The following is a 19,051-nucleotide window of genomic DNA, read 5'->3' as shown; positions in this document are numbered from 1 at the left end:
CGGACGAAAGAAGAGCTTTTTTTTTAAAGTCTGTTCATCCATGCGTTCGAAAATAAACCGCGATAATGTGAACCCTTGTACCTGCTATTTGTCGCCCCTGATTTCTTTTTCTTTCACTTCTTGCGCACTGAAATTATTACTCGTAATGTGGCACTTACACCAATTCCACTTAAATAAGGATTAAATAATCTAGACGACGAGAACCATAGGAACCGAGGGGCCAGACGTTTGCTGGTTCACAACCACATGAAGCCAACAGATCATGGAGCCAGAAGTGGAGGACGCTGTTGTCTTAACTTTAGCACACAACTGATTATAGGAAACGGCAAACAATATCGGACGAAAACAAAACTTCCTGCCGGCGCGAGCCGAATCCACGGGCTGCAAATTGTTTTCGTGCCTTCTTTGTGCGCTTGCTTCCTATGTTCGTATCCTAAAGGAGGGATCGACTGCAAATTGCGCCATAACTAATGACGTTTAAACATGCTTCATAATTTTGCATCTGGTTGGAACAGCTTAGAATACGTATGGTCCACAGTAAAGAACGGCTTGGCGACTTTCTTATACATCCGATGTACTAGAGACATACAACACAAGTTCGTACCAATGAACTATCGGCCTGAATCACTAAAGCAATGCATTTACTGTATCGAAATTGTCATCTATTTTCATTTAAATATATGGCCACTGCGCACAATTATGGGCAGGTAACTATGAACCCGCCATAAGCAGCCATAAGCAGCCATAAGCAGCCATGATCACGGGTGCCCTACCACTTTAGTGTTTCTCCAGAAATAAGGCACTCAAGAACAACTTAGCTTACCGGTATCGCGCGTTCTTCAACCGTCCGTGCGAAGCCTTCGAAGTATCAGTATCGGATTGTCACCGAAAGCACCAACGTCCGTCGGAGAGGACAGCAACGATTTGCGAGACCACCGTCAGCAAAAAAGCACACGCACACTTGTGTCGACACGCGTATCTCACATACCAGATAAGAACAGCTCTCGCTTGACGAGCACCACCATTAAAAAGTCACACGCAGAATTTTTTTTTCGAACGCGTATACCACGCTGGCACAGAGACTTCCTTAAAGTTATTCACTGTCGCCAACAAACTTGCTCTTCTCACGCAGACACACACACACCCCGGCGAACGAAGCGGCACGAAAGCTCGCTCGTCGAGAGTCCCTCGATGCCCCGTCGTCGTCCTCGGCGGGGAGAGACAAGGTCCGTTAAGCATTATCGCTCGAACAATGCGCCCCGTATCGGCATGCCCTCCGATTGCACAACGGGGAAGCCGACAGCGACGCCCGTTCCTGCTTTGGCAGGAGTGCATCATTTTTAATACACACGCGTATACGTATACTGCACCCCGGCCTATCACCTCTGCTGGGTAAACAGAGGCTTCTTTCTCACCGCTACGCATGCGAGCGACGTTGTTTTTGGCGTCAGTGTGTACGTAAGAAAAAGATACGAGGACAAAAGAAGTCTGCCAAGGGGCAAGTGTTGGAAGACCTGCACTTTTTTTTTTCGTTTTTGTTACAATCGCGACAGAGAAGCAAGTCGAAGAAGTGTTTGTTGCAGATTTCGACGTGTCTGGAGGTCTTTCAAACTTGATACACTTGAACCTATGAGACGAGGAAATGGCGGCGGTGGTCGCGTGGTGCAGCGATCACTGAAGGCGAGTGTAATCACATGCCGCGTAAGCGATGGCGATCTGACTTACAGGAGCGTAATAACGCGACATTCCCGACTCGTCAACCCTGCTCTCTATTTCGTTTTTATTTCTCTATTGCGTCACAGAAAGATCGAATCTATGTAAACAAGAGAAAGAAAACCGAACCGGCAAGTGTAAAAGTGCCTAAAATAACTTATTGTAATACTTGTTCCTGCAAACTAAATAGTGTCGGGTTCAGCAGTCGAGAAGTGGACACGTCTTGCCGTTATAAAACAATGGCTCACTGCTTCCTCCGTGCAATGGCTGCGGCTTGAATAGGGGAGCACGGCCCGATTGAATGCGCAAAACGCTTTTGTTTAATAGTATTTTCATAAGCAACACCGAATCAAAGATACTCCGACCGTGGCCACACCCGTCACTGGCACGCAAAGCAATTCGTGCACTAGTACAACACTTGAAGTGCGCCGGCTTAAAATACCGTTTATAGTGTCCCTGTGTATAGTGTGCCTCTCACACGCACTCAGTTCTTACTATCACCCTTTTTTCCCTTTTCCTATTCCCCTTTCTCCCACCCTCCTGTGTAGGGAAGCAAACCGGGTGCTCTTCTGGTTGACCTCCCAGCCCTTCCTGTCCTTGCTTTCTCTCTCTCTCTCTCTCGTAAGCGACACCATCATACCTAGCCTTATGGCTACACAACGTCAGTAAATTTTTTTTCAGTGGTATTACGTAAAGATGCTGTCAATGACGCGATGTCCGAGATTTCGAGAGTGACAGTAGTGCAAAGTTTCAAGAGAAATAAATCAGCGGATCTCGCTCATCTGTGTGATTACGTGAACAGCGAACCGTACTTTGGTATTCAATGTAACGTACTCCCTGCTCCTCCTTCCCTTTGATTTTGTTCAGCGCTCTTTTCTCGGTGCATGCTCTGGTTCCATTTTGTCGGCCGCTTCCATTCCCAACTTCATCATTTAGTGCATGTCGCTCTGCATCTATTCGGACCCCTACCAAGTGGCGCATACCCTTCTTGGAGGATTGGGCAAGAACGTTTACATGCCCACTTGCACATGCCAGTTGTGCATGCCCAGTTGTGCATACCCAGTTGTGCATGCCCAGTTGTGCATGCCCAGTTGTGCATACCCAGTTGTGCATACCCAGTTGTGCATACCCAGTTGTGCATGCCCAGTTGTGCATACCCAGTTGTGCATACCCAGTTGCAAGTACACAGCGGCTGTATGCAGTCTACTCGGGCACATTGCCAGTGGCACCTACACACTTGCTATAGGCGGCATCCTTTTACGTGCTATAGACGCGTGCGGTAGGGTTTTTACAGGTTGTAGTGTCCGTGTCAGTACTCCTTTTAGGTGAACACCTGAACTATACAACGACAGGTGTGGAGCAATCCGCGCTAGGAGTGTCTCGATGATCAATATACCTTCCAAGCACCTCTGTATCATGGTGCTGCTTAGCATGAGCAATGTTGCGAGAGCTGGCGCATAGTTGGCATCGCGTTGCCATTGGGCAATTCATGTAGTGTCGTGGTTTTCAGAGCGATAGCTCTACTACTCCAGGTGCAAACCCAGAAAACGCCTGGTTCCGTAAATCTGACCTTTAAGTTCAGCCAAGGTCAAACTGGAACTTAGCCTGCCACTACCAGCGGCTGCTGCATACGCCCATATCTTGAAAGCGATTTGCGATGTGGAGAAGTGCGCGGTCGCACGGGCCTCACCTCCAAAGCGATCTAAGATGTGTACAAAGGACGGCGAGTGCTGGCAGCTTCATATGCACTGTGCTTTCGACTCTTAGTTCGCTTTGAAGCGATAAGCAGCATGAAGGTCAATTCGCTCACTGCTGCTGCCGCACCGAGCAGCGTCTGTGTTTTGTCTTGTGGTGCAATTGCAGATGGGCTAGTTGCCCACGACGCCCAGCAGCGTCTGTGTCATTTCCCAAAGCAAGCAAAACGGTTCTTTTGCTCGAGAAACTTGGTTTAACCTCGTTCAACCACGGCGATTTTCTTAGAGCGATTTACCCTAGCCATTATTTACAGCGAAAGCTGTACTACGCATTGTATTTCAAGGTCATTCACCGTGTCGCAATGACCTTGAGCCGCCGGAGCGCGTGTGTATGGTAGGTGTGACGTCACGCCACGTGATCCGCTGCGGAGAGGCGTCGCAGCTGCGCTCACTCGGATATTATGTTGGGAGTCTCCCCGCTGCGGTATCACGTGACTTGGCGAAGGTTAATTTAAAGGCTCAGTTGGCTAAATATAGTCCGGCGTAGCGTGAGCGCACACACGCTACGTCACGCTGGCGAGAACAACAGCGTCTATAGTTCGACCGACGGTTCGACGCACTGGCGCAGCCAACGTAACCGAATGCAGCCAACGTAACCGAATGCAGCCAACGTAACCGAATGCGGCCAACGCGCTCCGACGCGCCCGGCGACGAGCGACGCTTGCTCGAGCGCCCCGATAACGTCGGACTATAAACCTTTCACGGCTGCTTCGCCGGCACTTGGTCGCTCAATCTCGCTATGGACGGCGCGCCGGCTGGGACGTCTGTGTGCGCGCTTCAGCGCAAGCGACAGGCTCAACCCAATCATTCAGTAGATATAGCTAGACGGCAGGCTGCGAAATCTCAAGCAAATTTGCCTGCCTGAAGCATCGGAACAAAGGAAGGCCAGATTAGCACGTTATCGAGAAGCCTACCAAGTGCGGAAGCGTGCCAAGATCGGAGCTACTGCAACCGCCGCCGTCATTCAGCAACACGAACAACAACACGGAGAAGGAGACGAAGCTGCGGGTACAAGCAACGGCACCCACAACGAACGTTTGACGCACCGCACCTTTCCGCTGGCGGCAAGCTCGACTGCGACGGCCGGGTATCACCGCGACTTCACGGACAACCCGTTCGGCAGCGTGTGTGAGGTGTGTGAAAGACTGTGGCTATAACTTTAATGAACCAAGCCAAACACCAAACAAGCCAAACAAACCTTTCGCTCGTGAGGTTTACAAGAGTTAAACCTCAGACAATTTTTTCCCTAGGGTTTAGAGGGATTTTACCTTCGTGCAAAGCAAGAAAGAAAGTATGACAAGTTTAAAATTTCATGCGACCACTTCTTCAAAACGAAAGTTAGCACAAACGCTTCCTATAGTTATGAAAGGGTGAGTGTTTGGGTCGCTTGTGTAAGAAGTCTGCCTGATGGATTTGACGTTCCCACTTCTGCTTTACCCCTTGCGACGACGCGCGCATCGCTAGCCATCTGCTTCCACAGAGCGTAGGCTGAATTTCCCACTAAGCGTGCTGTCACCCGAACACTTACGGGTTTGTGATATAGAGGTTGTATACAGCTGAAACTTCGTGCAGACAAATACCTGCTGCGACGACGTCTATTGTCCTAGGCAGGTTTGGCGATAGCCTCCAGATCACGTTTTTCCTCACGTTCACTTTCCCGTACATTTAATTTAAGGGATTCAACTAACGCGCACCGAAACGTTACGCAAAGTGGTTGCGTGGAGATCGTGCGTAACGCTTTGCACACTCTCCCAAAGCTGCCTCGAGTCTCCCTCTTCGTCACGAGGTGTGGCTCCCTCTTCGTGCCACTTCGACAGCTAAGCCAAAACTAACTTTGCCCTTCGGTCTCACGTAACCTCATTTTCTTATTAACCCGGAGTTTGTCTTATCTGTTACTGTTGTTCTTGATGGACCGTTAATATGAAAAGCGTCATGTACCCACTCCTGCCCTGGCTACCAAAAGGCGGCCGGCAGTATTGAATAAATAAAAAATAAAATAAAAAAACCCTAGAAAGGAGGCTTGAATCACGGTGCACGTGGATCAACATTACCGCACCGGTTATGAAAACAAAAAACAGCTCACCATTCCAAACACACGAAAACGTGTTAGGGTATACCCGCCTGGGAGATGCCAGACATGCCACAGGCCGCGACAAGCTCGTTTCACCTTCGGAAGGCTTCTCCGCTGCATTGGAAACGCGTTCGTTTCAGCACCTTGCCTTCGCGTGGTGCTGAAACCCTTTTATAGTGTCCTTGTGTATGGTGTCCCTCCCACACGTACTCAGTGCTTACTCTCTCCCTTTCTTCCTCTTTCTATTCCCCTTTCCCCCACCCCCAGTGTAGGGTAGCAGACCGGATGCTGTTCTGGTTGACCTCTCTGCCTTTCCTACCCTTGTTTTCTCTCTCTCTCTCTGAAACCCGTCAACGTCAACCACAGTTGCGAAATCAGCGCTGCGGAGCTGGAGATGAAGAGGAAAGCGAAAGGGATGGGGGGAGGGATGAAAATCTCGTGAAATCTCGTAGCTGGGCGCATTCGCCCTGCAGGACATACACGCTAAACTCAGTTAACGAGGCCGGCGCGTCGGCGCTTGCGCCGTCGGCGTCGTTAGCACCCATTCAGGAACGTTCTCCCGCGGACATACATACGGCGCACGTAAGCCGCGACAACGACGTCCTCTTCATCTGGAGTTCACCGCGGCCGTTTCGAGCGCAGCACGCTTTGTTTGCGCAGCAGAAAAACGCCGGCAAGACGGCCTTCGCAATGAGGTTGTCGCTAATTACCTTTTCATTTTTAAAAATTTTTTTGTAGTGCCGCACCGAGCGCAGGTGCGCATTCAGAAGTTCACGCGCGTTCGGGCAAAACAATGATGTGCCTCGATCGGCAAGCCCCCCGCCCCCCTTCCCGTTTCTTACGTTGGTGTTTACACAGCAGGGTTTACCCGCCGTGGTTGCTCAGTGGCTATGGTGTTGGGCTGCTGAGCACGAGGTCGCGGGATCGAATCCCGGCCACGGCGGCCGCATTTCGATGGAGGCAAAATGCGAAAACGCCCGTGTACTTAGATTTAGGTGCACGTTAAGGAACCCCAGGTGGTCAAAATTTCCGGAGTCCTCCACTACGGCGTGCCTCATAATAAGAAAGTGGTTTTGACACGTAAAGCCCCATAAGTTAACTTAACAGCAGGGTTTAATTAAGGCGGCGCACGCGTTTTGTAACAGCGAGTGTTTACACAGTGACCGACCGGGCCCGCGCAGTCACATCAGCTCGATGAATGTTGGGTGCAGATTAAAGGCGTCCACAACGCGGGAGACGAGGGCCTGTCGTCAGCAGTTGTTGATCGCGGCCGCTTTGCGAATGCAACGCTGGAAACCTTTGAGGAACTCGGAGCCCGATAATGCTTAGCTGCAGCACAGGTGTCGCGCTGAAATCTGTAGTGAACTATATGTTTCAAGTTTTACATTGACTCTAAAGGGAACCTTCCACTGGATGTTCCACCACTTTCCCTGGGCAGATTTCTGGCAGTGTGAGGTGCACCGCAACTGTAGAAACAGCGTTATCTTGACAGGGTAAATCCCGGACACGTTGTAATCAATACTGCTTTGATCTCGCAGACAGTGTAATCAAAGTTCGGCCAACCGCTGATGTAGTGTAAACAGATCTGGGACAACGCCGGATCCAATACAGATCTAACCAATACAGATCTAACCGACAAGTGTCCAAATCGCAATCAAAGTTCGTTTGATTCCAGAGACATTTTGATTAGAACTTCGCCGATACCAGAGAGACTGTAATCAAAACTCCTTTGATCTCGCAGACAGTATAATCAAAGTTGGACCAATCACAGAGATAGCGTAAACAAAGCTGGCACAATGCCGGAGTCATTGTAATCGAAGTTGATTTGATTCCAAAGAAATTAATTGTGATCAGAGCTTAGTCGACCAAAGAGACATTGTAATCAAAGCTGCTTTGATCTGGCATACCGTATAACCAAAGTTTGACGAATCACTGAGAAAGCGTAAACAGAGTTGGGACAATGCTGGAGGCATTGTAACCAAAGCTGGTTTGATCCCACAGACACTGTGATCAGAACTTGGTCCATCCAAGGGACATTGTAATCAAAGCTGATTTGATATGGCATGCAGTATAATCAAAGTTGAACAAATCACTGAGATAGTGTAAACAGAACTGGTACAATGCCAGGGGCATTGTAACCTAAGCTGGTTTGATCATACAGACATAGTGATCAGAATTTGGCCGATACCGGACACATTGTAATCAAAGCTGGACTGATCCCGAAGTCAGTTTAATCAAACTGCAGCTGATCCCGAAGACAGTGTCATCAATGCTAAGCCAGACAATGACACAGTGTAATCAAAAACTGCATGTATAGGTGCCGTCACAAGGGTTTTAAAGTGATTTACCATGTGGACCACTCCTGTGGGCAGTGCGAAGAGTCAAGCGCCTCGTAGCATTTAACTAATACAGATCTAACCGACAAGTGTCCAAAGCAGAATATCTCAGAAAATCTACCTCGAAACTATTGCTCAAATTTGACGTCGCCCTTTCGATTGTTTGTGCCCTATTTGTGTCTTGCTTACTGTGATCTTTCTGCGTTCCCGAGTTCATAAATTTAAGCTTGTGGTGTCGAAACGCCGTTCGATCCATTCTACACTTACGTATTTCAAGAGAAAGAAAAGTGCGTACTTCACAGCTTTCCGTTCGTGTTCAAAGGATACCGTGTAGTGATTAGGTATAACATCTTATAATTTTGATGTCTTTTAGTTTGAAAATGTGATATTAAAACCGCCTGTGAAAGGTACAGTTGTTACGAATTTTCAGGCTGTTTTTTGAAAGAAGCATGAAGATTCCTGCATGATAAATTGAATGTCCAGGTAGGCAATTATTTATTAATTATTTAACTTTCCCTCTATTTTCTCAGGGGGATGCGTCACAAGTTTACAATGCTTAATTAACGCAGACAATTACTTCTTGTTTAACGAAAATTCCCAGTTGAGCACCACTTCCAAGATATCCGTCTGCAAAAGCCCACCTAAAACGTATTGGCGTAGCAAGTAATCGACCCCGAATTGGCTGAGGGCGGCTTTTGAGAAATTGCTAACAGAACGCCCATGTATATTCAGCACGTTTTAAGCACCAGCATTCCAAAAGAGGTTCACTTCCTGCTAAATAGTAAAGCCTTAACTACCAATTGGCATAAATTTTGCAAATTCATTGCGCATTCGGAAGTTCACAAATATAAAAATAAAACAGGGAATTTTCTTGAACTAGCTACTTGAACATTGCAATTTCTTGTACAGGCCATGTCGGCCGCTCTATATATCCCATGTAATCAGGCCAAATAGCGCTTGAGGTTTTCTGCAATGTTAAAAAACGATCGAATTGGAGAAAAATACCATCCGCTACGTAAAAAATTGCCAGTGGCTTAGCTCGGCCATGCCAGGATATACGCAAAGAAAGCTAAAGCATAGCACGGTTAGCCTTGATTATTCTTGATTGCAAGTCCAGGTTAGTCTGGTGGTGTAGCTATGTTGTGCGTTTAGCCAGTCGTTCGGCGCGCTGTTCGTCTGTTTCCCGGGCGATTTGTTTCCTCTTCATCTTGTTCCGATGTCGATTCCAGGCCTCCTCCTGCTTATCAGTATTGTCGCCATCCATACTTCCACGTCAACTGTGGTTGCGGCGCACGCGAGCTCTCTCCTTTTCAATCCTCCGACATGTTATCAGGCATGCGACGCAGCTGGCGAAGCGAGCGGAGGCGAGCGCAGCGACGAGGAACACGATGTGACGAGGAACGCGGTGTGGCGATGAACGCGGTGTGACGTCATGTGCCTCCCGGGAGCACGGCCATGGCGAAATCCCAAGTTCGCGGCCAGTAAAGCCTTTCGCTTTAGTAGATAAATTACTGCCCTTCTCTCCAAGAAAAGAACACGTTTGGTAATACTTTTAACAGATCTATAGCCTCATACAACGTCATACGAGGAATTACATCAGTTCGGTCAAAAACTTTTCGGGTGACTCAGACATCAGAAGCAGAGACAGAGAACGAGAGATGCTTACTTTAATGAGTAGCTGGAGACAGAAAGCGAATAAGCTTAGTGCATCTTGCGCAGAACTTAGTTACTCTACCAACACATACCAATCAATCAATCAATCAATCAATCAATCAATCAATCAATCAATCAATCAATCAATCAATCAATCAATCAATCAATCAATCAATCAATCAATCAATCAATCAATAGCTATTTTCTAAAACAAAGTGCATAAATATATGGCGCTAGGATAAACGTCGCCAAGAACAGCCGCTTGACTAGTGATTGACATTAGGTGCAGTGGTCGGCATTCGGCATTGCAGCAGCGGCATCTGCAGAATACATAGCTCAAAAACGGGCACAGAGGAAGGAGGATAAGAAAGCAAGATAGCGCTGTTTCCGCCTTTTCTTTTCTTCTAAACTGCGTTTCGTTTCTGTAGGCAATAAACTTTCGAACGCGTTTACGCGAGGTTTTCTTTGAGTGGGTCGCATTAACAAGGACTGTATCCCATATCTACCGTGCAACAAGCATTCGTTTTACGTCATACAGTCAGTGACGTAATCCGACGATAGATTAGATTCACATGCATCGGAATGGATTATTAGGGCTATCTGCTCGTTGATAAGCCCGTGCGTCAGTGAGCGCGCGAACCACGGAGAACATATCTAACGGGTTTCCACAGCTGGTAATATTCCGATAAGAGACTTTTCTGAGCTAAACTCGAGTAGAATTACCTAGGCCAGCAAATGCGACATGATCAAATTTTATCTCTCGCGCAAGCGTTGTTATTGTGCACGTTGAACGTTGAACTGTTCGAGCGAAGCGAAAGTAGTAGGCATCCTTCTCGGGAGTCATCAAGCGTCAATTGATACAACATTTTGAACCGTGTTAAGAGCCCAGCTTCAGATAGCGCAGCTTAGAGCAAAGTTTTCATTTTCTTTTATTTTTCTTTTGTAAACTTTTACGCCTGAAATAAAAGAGCATGCGCCCCGAAAGGCTCACAAAAAAGGCAAGTTTCTGATAGCTGAAACTGGAAAGCACTTGCTTCCCACGATGTAAGCTAATTTGACAGCTAATACATCAAACACAGTGAAGCCGTGTAGATTTGCTTCTCTTCCCTGTGGTGATTCATCACTGACAGCCTGCGCGTATAGGTTGCGGTTAGGCACTCTCACGCATTTTTCTTGGCTGGACATCACTCTCAGGATTTCACTGCCGCAGCCGTACCAAACTCGGTCGAGCCGATAAAACATGATGCGAGAAAAATAATCACGCGTTACTAGCTAGGAAGAACACTCCGTAGGGAAGTAGTTGCTGAAGAAGCTGTCTGAGTGAGCTGTCTGAATTTTTTATTTTTTTATTTTACAGTCATTGATGGTTACGTTTCGAGGCAAGAATTCTAGAGTACGGGCCACGCTGCTTTGCTGGCGAGATTTCTAAATAAGACACCGCTCACGCCATGTGCTCGCCGGCTTTCAGCGGCGCAAGACGGCGGCTGGGAAAGCTCGGTTTTAAATGTGCACGGTGTGACTGCTGTGCACGCTGATGACATCATGACGGAGCTTCGCTCTAAAGGTCGCTGCCAAGTAGCACTCGCTGTTCTAGCGGAATCAGTTTACGTTACCGCGATATCTATTTGTTTGATGCATGTAGATACGGATTTGTGAACTTCGTGCTTCAATTTCTTTTTTCTACTTATATATATATATATATATATATATATATATATATATATATATATATATATATATATATTGGCGTCCTATTGGCGTCGTACTGGCGTCGTACTGGCGCATTGCCCATATTCGTTGCTGATTTCCCCAAGTCGATGATAGCGAGCCAACGGGCCTCGCGATCGGGTCTTACACCGCCTGTGCAATTTATCGACCACACAGTGGAGAGATGTACACGTCAAGCAAAGCGATAAGCACTCTAGAGACACGCTACGGGACGGCGTAAGTCATTAGTCATCGTTACTCAACCATTTAAACGACCAGAGGACGGCCACATTGTGGCGGATGCCATACGCGCTTGCATTTTTATCCGGGCTCGTCGTCGACGCCTGGCGACTGCATTGTGGCGACGTCCTAATTACCTGAGGCGGCGGTCTCAATTAGAGCGCCCCGGACAGCTTGGAGTTCATTAGCGGTCGCCCGACGCCGCAGCTCTGAAAACAGAGAATGTCGGTGGTGACTACGGCCCTGTTTCCTAGAGGGAAAGTAATTTAAAACATTTCTTTTTTCACACGGTAGCGTACACGGTGAACACTTCCTTACTCTTGCCGACTCGTTGTGCATTCTGGGTCTGGTCAGTTTGTACTGCGCTGCATTTCTATCGGGAATGAAGTTAGAAGCTCCCGTAGAAACCATCAATAATGATCTGAGACAGCTAGCACTAGCTCCTTTGAAATCTGTTGGAACTCGTTGTGTCGCACAGTCGGCGCCCAATTTTCCTTCCCTTTGGTAAAGTCATTATGCGCCTGAATAACGTATACAGGGCGTCCCATTTATGGTGCACCAAGATTTTTAAAAAATACGCAGATGCCGCGTAGCTGGACAGGACCAAGATATTGTTGTTTGCCGTCGCTTGGAGATACTCAGTGTATATATACATTGCATTACGCCTAATCACATGGCTAGTCCTAATTAATTAATCAACTTCTCGGATATTATAATTACATGAGAAGTGTTAGAGAAAAAATTGTAGGCAAACATGAACTTCCGATAACAGCTTTCTGTCGCTGAATACGGGCTACATAAAATGTGTTTTTGCCGAGCGTGAAACAAGCTCGCGAACACACGCAAAATTGCCACGCGAATGGCCGCTAGAGGCACATTGGCGCAAGCACATTTTGGGTAGCTAGCATCGCATCTCTTTTCTTTAAATTGAAATTATCGTTCATTTCGCCATGAAGACCCTGTAAATGTGTTTGCGATTCCTTCTTTCATTCCTTCGGAAACCGCTCACCAAGTCCCCTTTGATCATTCAGCACACTTCTACCCTCATAACTTGGCACCAATGCGTCATCCATTTAAGGTTTGGTAAATCGTCGCTGAGAAGCTAGCGTTTGAAAGAAAATAAGAACACTGCTCCTAAGCCACTGCAATACAGTAGCATCATCAGAATCACGCCACCCTTCTATTGCACTGCCCCTGGTATTTGCCAGCTTTAAGAAAGCCGTCGGTAAAGGCCAATGCGAAGGAGGCATATGGCGCACTGCTGCCAGAATAGGCAGACCTTGGCCTTTCGTTACAGCGGCTCCTCGATCAGGTCACTCTTAATTGCCTCGGCAGCAACAACACCGAGCGGTGCATAGAGGTTTCTAAAGAATATATATATATATATATACACACATCATAAGAAGCCAACAAACACTGACACCAAGGACAACATAGGGGAAATTACTTGTGCTTAGTAAATGAAAGAAAGAAACGATAACTTAATAGAAATTAAAGTGGATGAAAAAACAACTTCCCGCAGATGGGAACCGAACCCACAACCTTCGCATTTCGCGTATATAAATATTATATATATATATATATATATATATATATGAGAGGGAATTCTGGCGCAGCAATCATTCAGATGCCGTGGCATTCATGGCGGGTACGCGCTTTTGTCTCATTTCTTTCTTTTTCTATGTTTTTATTCACTGTGTTCGTGGAGATGCTGGTACCTGTTAGACGGTGCCGGCTGCTCCAACTAAATCATATGTTTTCACAAAAAAAAAAATGTTTCAGACGTAAAACATGATGGAAAAGACTGTGCAAAACAACAGTCGTGAAGTTCGCACGTATACTAAATAGAAACGAATGTTTCCGAGTGTTTCGCAAAATTTGAATTTGAATGTTCGCGTTGAAGATACGAACGACGTCCATGTTGGCGGATAACGGCACACATAAACACGCACACAAGAGCCATGAGAAATATGCGAGCCAAAGTGATTACGGAAACACTACGCTATGAAAACATCCAGAAAAACAAACAAACAAAAACAAAAACAAACAAACAAACAATTACTTCCGCAAATAGCAATACCGTTCAAAGTTATAATAGTTTAGATTTGGAAACCTTCTAGATATTCCCGATTATTCATGAGACTATACTGAAGTACGATGAGCAAAACGAGAAAAGGGTTCTTTTGTACTTGTACAAACTTCTCTTTTACAATACTAACGTATAGTACAAGATACGCGGGGAAGCATTTCACATAATGAGAGAAGGCAGTGGCGGTATTAGTCAGCCTTCCGTAGCCTTTTATTCGAAGGGAATGGGCTTGTCGAACAGGGGTGAAAAGCGGCGTTAATTTCACCCGAGACCACAAGGTAATGTTTTGGGACTGACAAGGAGGAGGAGGAGGAGGAATAAACATTTATTGATGAGGCAAAAAAAAAATGGTGGAAGGGAGCGGTGCAGGGTGGGTCCCTATTCCAAGACTCCAGTGGCCATCGCGACCCGCCCAGCTTGGTCCAAGAGGCCTTTCTGGCCCTCGAGGTCAGCAAGAGCGAGGATGGCCTCCCAGGGCTCCCTTAGCAAGGTGAGTACCAAAGGTGAATTAATGGCATGAGGTCTTTTGGCGCACTCCCACGTTACGTGAGGCAATGAAGGCCATGACCCGCACCACGGGCAAGAGTTAGTGTACAAGGTTGGGTTTATTTTATGGTATCTACCCAAATGTGGGTAGGTATCCGTCTGTATTCTTCTATATTTCTGCGCCTCCTCTACATTGAGTAGTTTGTGGGGTGGGGCGTACTGTTGCCGGGTTCTTCGCTGGTGCTCCAGTATATCGCGGACCAGTAGACGATCGTCTTTTTCATCGTTGTGCGTATCTCCAGCTCGGTTAGTAAAGCCTCGAGCTAGAGTGTGTGCCTGTTCGTTTCCCGAGATACCCTCGTGGCCAGGACACCATAATATTGCATGATCTTCTTTCAATGTGTCGCCTATGATCTTAAGGGCGACTTGTGGTATGTTGCCTTGTAGGTACATTCTGCATGCCACTTGTGAATCGGACATTATTAAAGCTGAGCTGCTTTGCTTTTCCTTGTATGCGATAGCGAGAGCAATCGCCGCTGCTTCCGCTGTAGCAGTGCACCTAGTACGTATCGAGGCTGATGTGTGAAGCGTTCCCTGGCGTGTGGGTTGAACTGCCACTATTACATGTCCTTTGCTAAATCTAGCTGCATCAGTATACATTACATCTTGATTACTGCCGAAGGTTTTCTGAAGATGTTTAGCTCTCGCTTGTCTTCTCGCTGTGTGATAAGTTTTGTTCATGTTGCGTGGGATTGGGGAGACCACTATGCGCTCGCGTATTGGATCCGGCATTGCGGTCGTTTGTTCCCTGGAGTACTGCGGTCGCAATGGGTAACCTAAACGCGACAGAACGTTTTTACCTGTGCTTGTGAGGCATAGTCGTTCTCTTTGTGTCATGAGAACGGCTGCTCTTAACTCTTCAAATGTGTTGTATATGCCTAGAGCTTGCACCCTCTCGTTTGCCGCATTCTTAGGAAGCCCAAGCGCTGCCTTATACGCGCCACGTATTAGTAGGTCGATTTCTTTGATTTCCGACGGGGTTAGCTCTTGATATGGTAGTCCGTATGTTATTTTGCTAAGAATAAAAGCCTGGACTAGTGTTATGGTTTCGTTTTCGTGGAGCCCTTTACCTTTCTTTGTAATTCTGCTAATTAGTCTAGCGATGCTCCTCGTGCTTGATTTTAGAGTCGCAATGGTGTGAGTGGCTCTTTTGTTGCTTTGTAACCATAGTCCTAGTATTCTGATCATATTTCTTTCTGGTAACGTCTGGTCACCCATAGTTAGGTGGATGTTCGGTTTGTTTCTGTAGTTACGCCCGTGGATCCGGATAAACTCAGATTTTTCCGGAGCGCATTGCATACCGTTTTGTTCTGCGAAGTCCTTAACCGAGTCGATAGCCTCCTGGATAGTTTGTTCTTTTTTCCCTAACGAGCCTTTGCAGGCCCATAACGTGATGTCGTCTGCGTAAAACGCGAAGTTGAGGTCGTTAATTTTCTCTAGTTGTCGTGCCAAGCGGTTCATTGCGACATTAAATAGAAGTGGTGAGAGGATGGCACCCTGTGGTGTGCCTCTGTTAGGCATTGGGAGTTTGGAAGATCGAATATTTTCCATACCTATTGTGGCTTTACGTTCAGTAAGGAAAGAGCGGATGTAATTGTGGATCCTAATTCCACAGCCCATTCTTTCGAGCTCTTCAAGTATGAGGGTATGGGAGATCGTATCAAAAGCGCTTTTTAAGTCAAGCGCTGCTATGATGTTCTCTCCCCCTGTAGGTACATTTTGCAGCACGTCATCTCGTAGCCTTACGAATATGTCTTGTGTAGAAAGATGTTGTCTGAAGCCGTACATGTTGTGCGAGAGAAGTTCGTGCCCTTCAATATAGCTGGTAAGCCTGATATGAAGGACCTTTTCGAAAAGTTTGCCTAAGCAGGAGGTTAGCGATACTGGCCTGAGATTCTGCAATGTTCTTGCTTTCCCCGGTTTAGGTATTAATATGATGGTCGCTTCTTTCCATTGATTAGGAAGCTCTCCCGTTTCCCAGATTTTCTCATTGAAGTACCGGGTTAGGCGTTCCAGTTGCTGATCACTCATATTTCTTAACATAGCATTCGTGATGCCGTCCTCGCCTGGGGCTGAGTTACGTTTTAATGCTAGAGCGGCGGCATATACTTCTTGTTTCGTTATGGGTGCATCAAGCTTGGGATTATCCATGCCTTTGTACTCTCTCTTATCGATGTTATCTCCTCCTGTCCCGATGTATCTGTCTGCCAGGGTTTGGATCAAGGATGCGTCATCCCCCTTAAACTCTCCTACCAATGTGCGTAATGCTCTAGTAGTGACTGTTTTTGTATTGTATGGATCAAGCATGCTCCGTAAAATTGCCCATGTTTTGGTTGTTGAGAGCGTTCCCCGTAACGAGTCACAAAATTGTATCCAGTTGTTCGCTTGTAGTTGCCTAGCATACTCATTTGCTTGTTCTGTCAGTTGTTCTATTCTAGCTCTGAGCTTTCTGTTTAAGCGCTGTCTCTTCCATCGTTTAGTAAGACTTCGCCTGCCTTCCCACATATGGACGAGGTGGGGATCCACTACCGGTGTTTTTTCGCTTAGCGCGACGTGCTTTGTGTTAGTTTGGTATGCCTGCATCATTTCGTCTACCCATTCTTCTATTGAATCCCGACCCCTCAGCATGGATGCTGAGGGGTCGGGTAATGTCTATATGCAGTCCAGTCTGTAAGTTTCGCGTTTCTGAAAGGCTTTCTTAATTTGGGAGTCGTAGTGGAGTAACTAATAATATAATGGTCACTTCCCAGATTTTCATCCAGGTTCCTCCACTGTCCCTCTTTTACGTTAAATGTAAAGGTGAGGTCTGGGTACGTGTCTCCGCAGACGCTATTTCCAAGTCTCGTGGGGGCGAGGGGTAAGGTCTCTAGTTGCATGTTATATTTGTCTACTGCTTCTACTAGGTTTCTGCCCTTTTTTGTATTTGTCCTATAACCCCAATTGGTGTGGGGAGCATTAAAATCCCCGACTAAAATAAACCTGTCTTTTTTTTCCAGATGTCCAAGCGCCCATTCAAGCATCTCGGGAAACGCAGTCTGCCGTTCTTTCGGTGGGCTGTACACGTTGCCAATAAACGTTTTGGTTTTACTCCTTTTTGTAGTGTGTAATTCGATCAATTGGTGCTCCGTTGAGCATTGGGGATAATACTGTTCACTGGCCGCGATATTCTTGTGCACCAGCGTCGCCACTCTAGGATACATGGGATTTTGAAAGGTGTAGTAGTCTCTAAGCTTAACTACTCCCTTTCCAACTTCCTGAAGACAGATGACGTCCGGTTGAATAATGGCGGCGTCTAAATAAGCTTGTAGCGCTGCCGCTCTTTTCTGAAAAGAGCGGCAGTTCCATTGCCATATCTCAGCGGTGTCCGTGGTTCGGGTTGTTTTACTGGCCATGGTTAGGTACGATTTCGGTATCCGTCGAATCGGAAACAGCCCCGTTTTTTACCTTTCTCGCCGTCGGTGTTCCGGGGTTACTGCTGGCTCTTTTGCGTGATGTTTGCTGCAGTTTAGACATTTGTTCGTCTACATAAACTTTGTGGTTCTGCACCTCAGCAAATAACTGCTGTTGAAACGTTTGCAGAGCCTGAATTTGTTCTACTACCTGATTCATCATTCTTTCAATGTTGCTAATTGTTGTCTGTTGGGCGGCAGGTTTATCCCCTTGTGCTGGTTTAGCTTGCCCAATTTTGGTATTCTGAAATTGTGCCTTCAGCGTTGCCATCTCTATTTTAAGTTCTTCTACTGTTTTTTTAAGCTGACGATTTTCAGAAACGATTCTTTGGTACTCAGGGTTGGCGGTTATTGGAGCCCCTTTTTGTGCCATCCCCGCCCAGCTCACCTTATGCTGGGTCGAGTCTCCCGTTGCCACTGAAGTCCTGGATGGGGATCTAGAGGACATTCGGTGGTGTCTGGAGGCGGAGTGGTCAGATAGCCCTTGGTCTGGATTCTTCTGTCGTTCTTGTGATCTTGATTTTCGAATTTGGGGTTGCGACGTTGGAATGTCCCCTTGAGTCCGCAGTGGAGGCCAATCGTCATCGTCCGTATCGTCTGTGTCAGACCATCTCCGTTTTGGCGACGATGACTTGATCGCCTTGCCCGGCGTTTTGACGGCCATCCGGTTTGGTGATTTTGGCTGCGGTCGCTGTGGTGGTAGCTTGAAACGACGTTTACACTCCTTGGATCCCGTGAGATGCTTTTCTCCGCAGGTAGCGCAAACAGGGTTGCAGTCGTGGTCTGGTTGTGGCTCCCGAGTGCCGCAGTTGTGACATACCGGCAGGTGGGGATTCGGGCAGACGTCCGTTCTGTGACCCGTTTGCTTGCAAGTCTTGCAGAATTGTATGGTATTCTTGTATGGGAAGCAGGGAAGCTCCCCTCCCATATAGTAGACGTATCGCGGTACGATGGGGCCAAAGAAGGTAATTACCGCTGTTTTCGTTTCACCCAACATCCTAGCTCTTAGTATGTCGACGCCTTGCGTACGAAGACGCAGGTTGGCTAGAAGGGTTTCAGGGCTTGTGTGAGGAGCGATGCCATGTATCACTCCTTTCTTTGTGTCTTCGCCTACTGCTGCGTACGCACTCACTGCGTGCAGTCGACCATTTAAGGTGAGGCCTGTAATTCTTCTTGCAATATTCGCCACCTCTTCTGTAGGGGTTGAGATAATAAAAATGTTTGATCCTGGTTTCAATCTCAGCAGGAACTGGTTTCCATTCACTTTTCCTTGGCAGGCGTTTATAACTGCTTCTGCGATCTGTGGCGCCGTAAGTTCCCTGATAGGGAGACCTTGGTGAGGGCGCACGATCACTTTAATGTCGTCCTTAGGCAGTGGTGGAAGCCCCCTTGTCTTGAATTTCTTTTTATTCGCTGGTTGTACCGGGGGCTTGAACGATGGGCCCGATGATTCGTAGCCACCCTCGGAAAAAGTGGCCTTTTTGCCCGCTCGT

The 19,051-nt window shown here is 47.1% G+C and overlaps 1 protein-coding gene across 5 annotated transcripts in view; it reads right to left on the bottom strand.

Moving 5' to 3' along the window:
- The window catches only part of Calx (sodium/calcium exchanger 3), a 339,781-nt gene that overhangs the window by 192,319 nt on the left and 128,411 nt on the right, over positions 1 to 19,051 (bottom strand). Inside the window, exon 1 of one of the 5 annotated variants that reach the window (XM_070522201.1) lies at positions 824 to 962. The exons of the other annotated variants lie outside the window; for them this stretch is intronic. The gene's annotated coding sequence lies outside the window, so the exon portion shown is untranslated. Of the gene's footprint in view, positions 1 to 823; positions 963 to 19,051 lie in introns of those variants that run through there. 5 annotated transcript variants of the gene reach the window in all.

The sequence above is a fragment of the Dermacentor albipictus genome, chromosome 7, assembly GCF_038994185.2.
Source record: "Dermacentor albipictus isolate Rhodes 1998 colony chromosome 7, USDA_Dalb.pri_finalv2, whole genome shotgun sequence".
In the NCBI taxonomy this organism is placed as follows: domain Eukaryota; kingdom Metazoa; phylum Arthropoda; class Arachnida; order Ixodida; family Ixodidae; genus Dermacentor; species Dermacentor albipictus.
The sequence above is the reverse complement of the archived record's forward strand: the minus strand, read 5'-3'. Positions and strand labels throughout refer to the sequence as shown.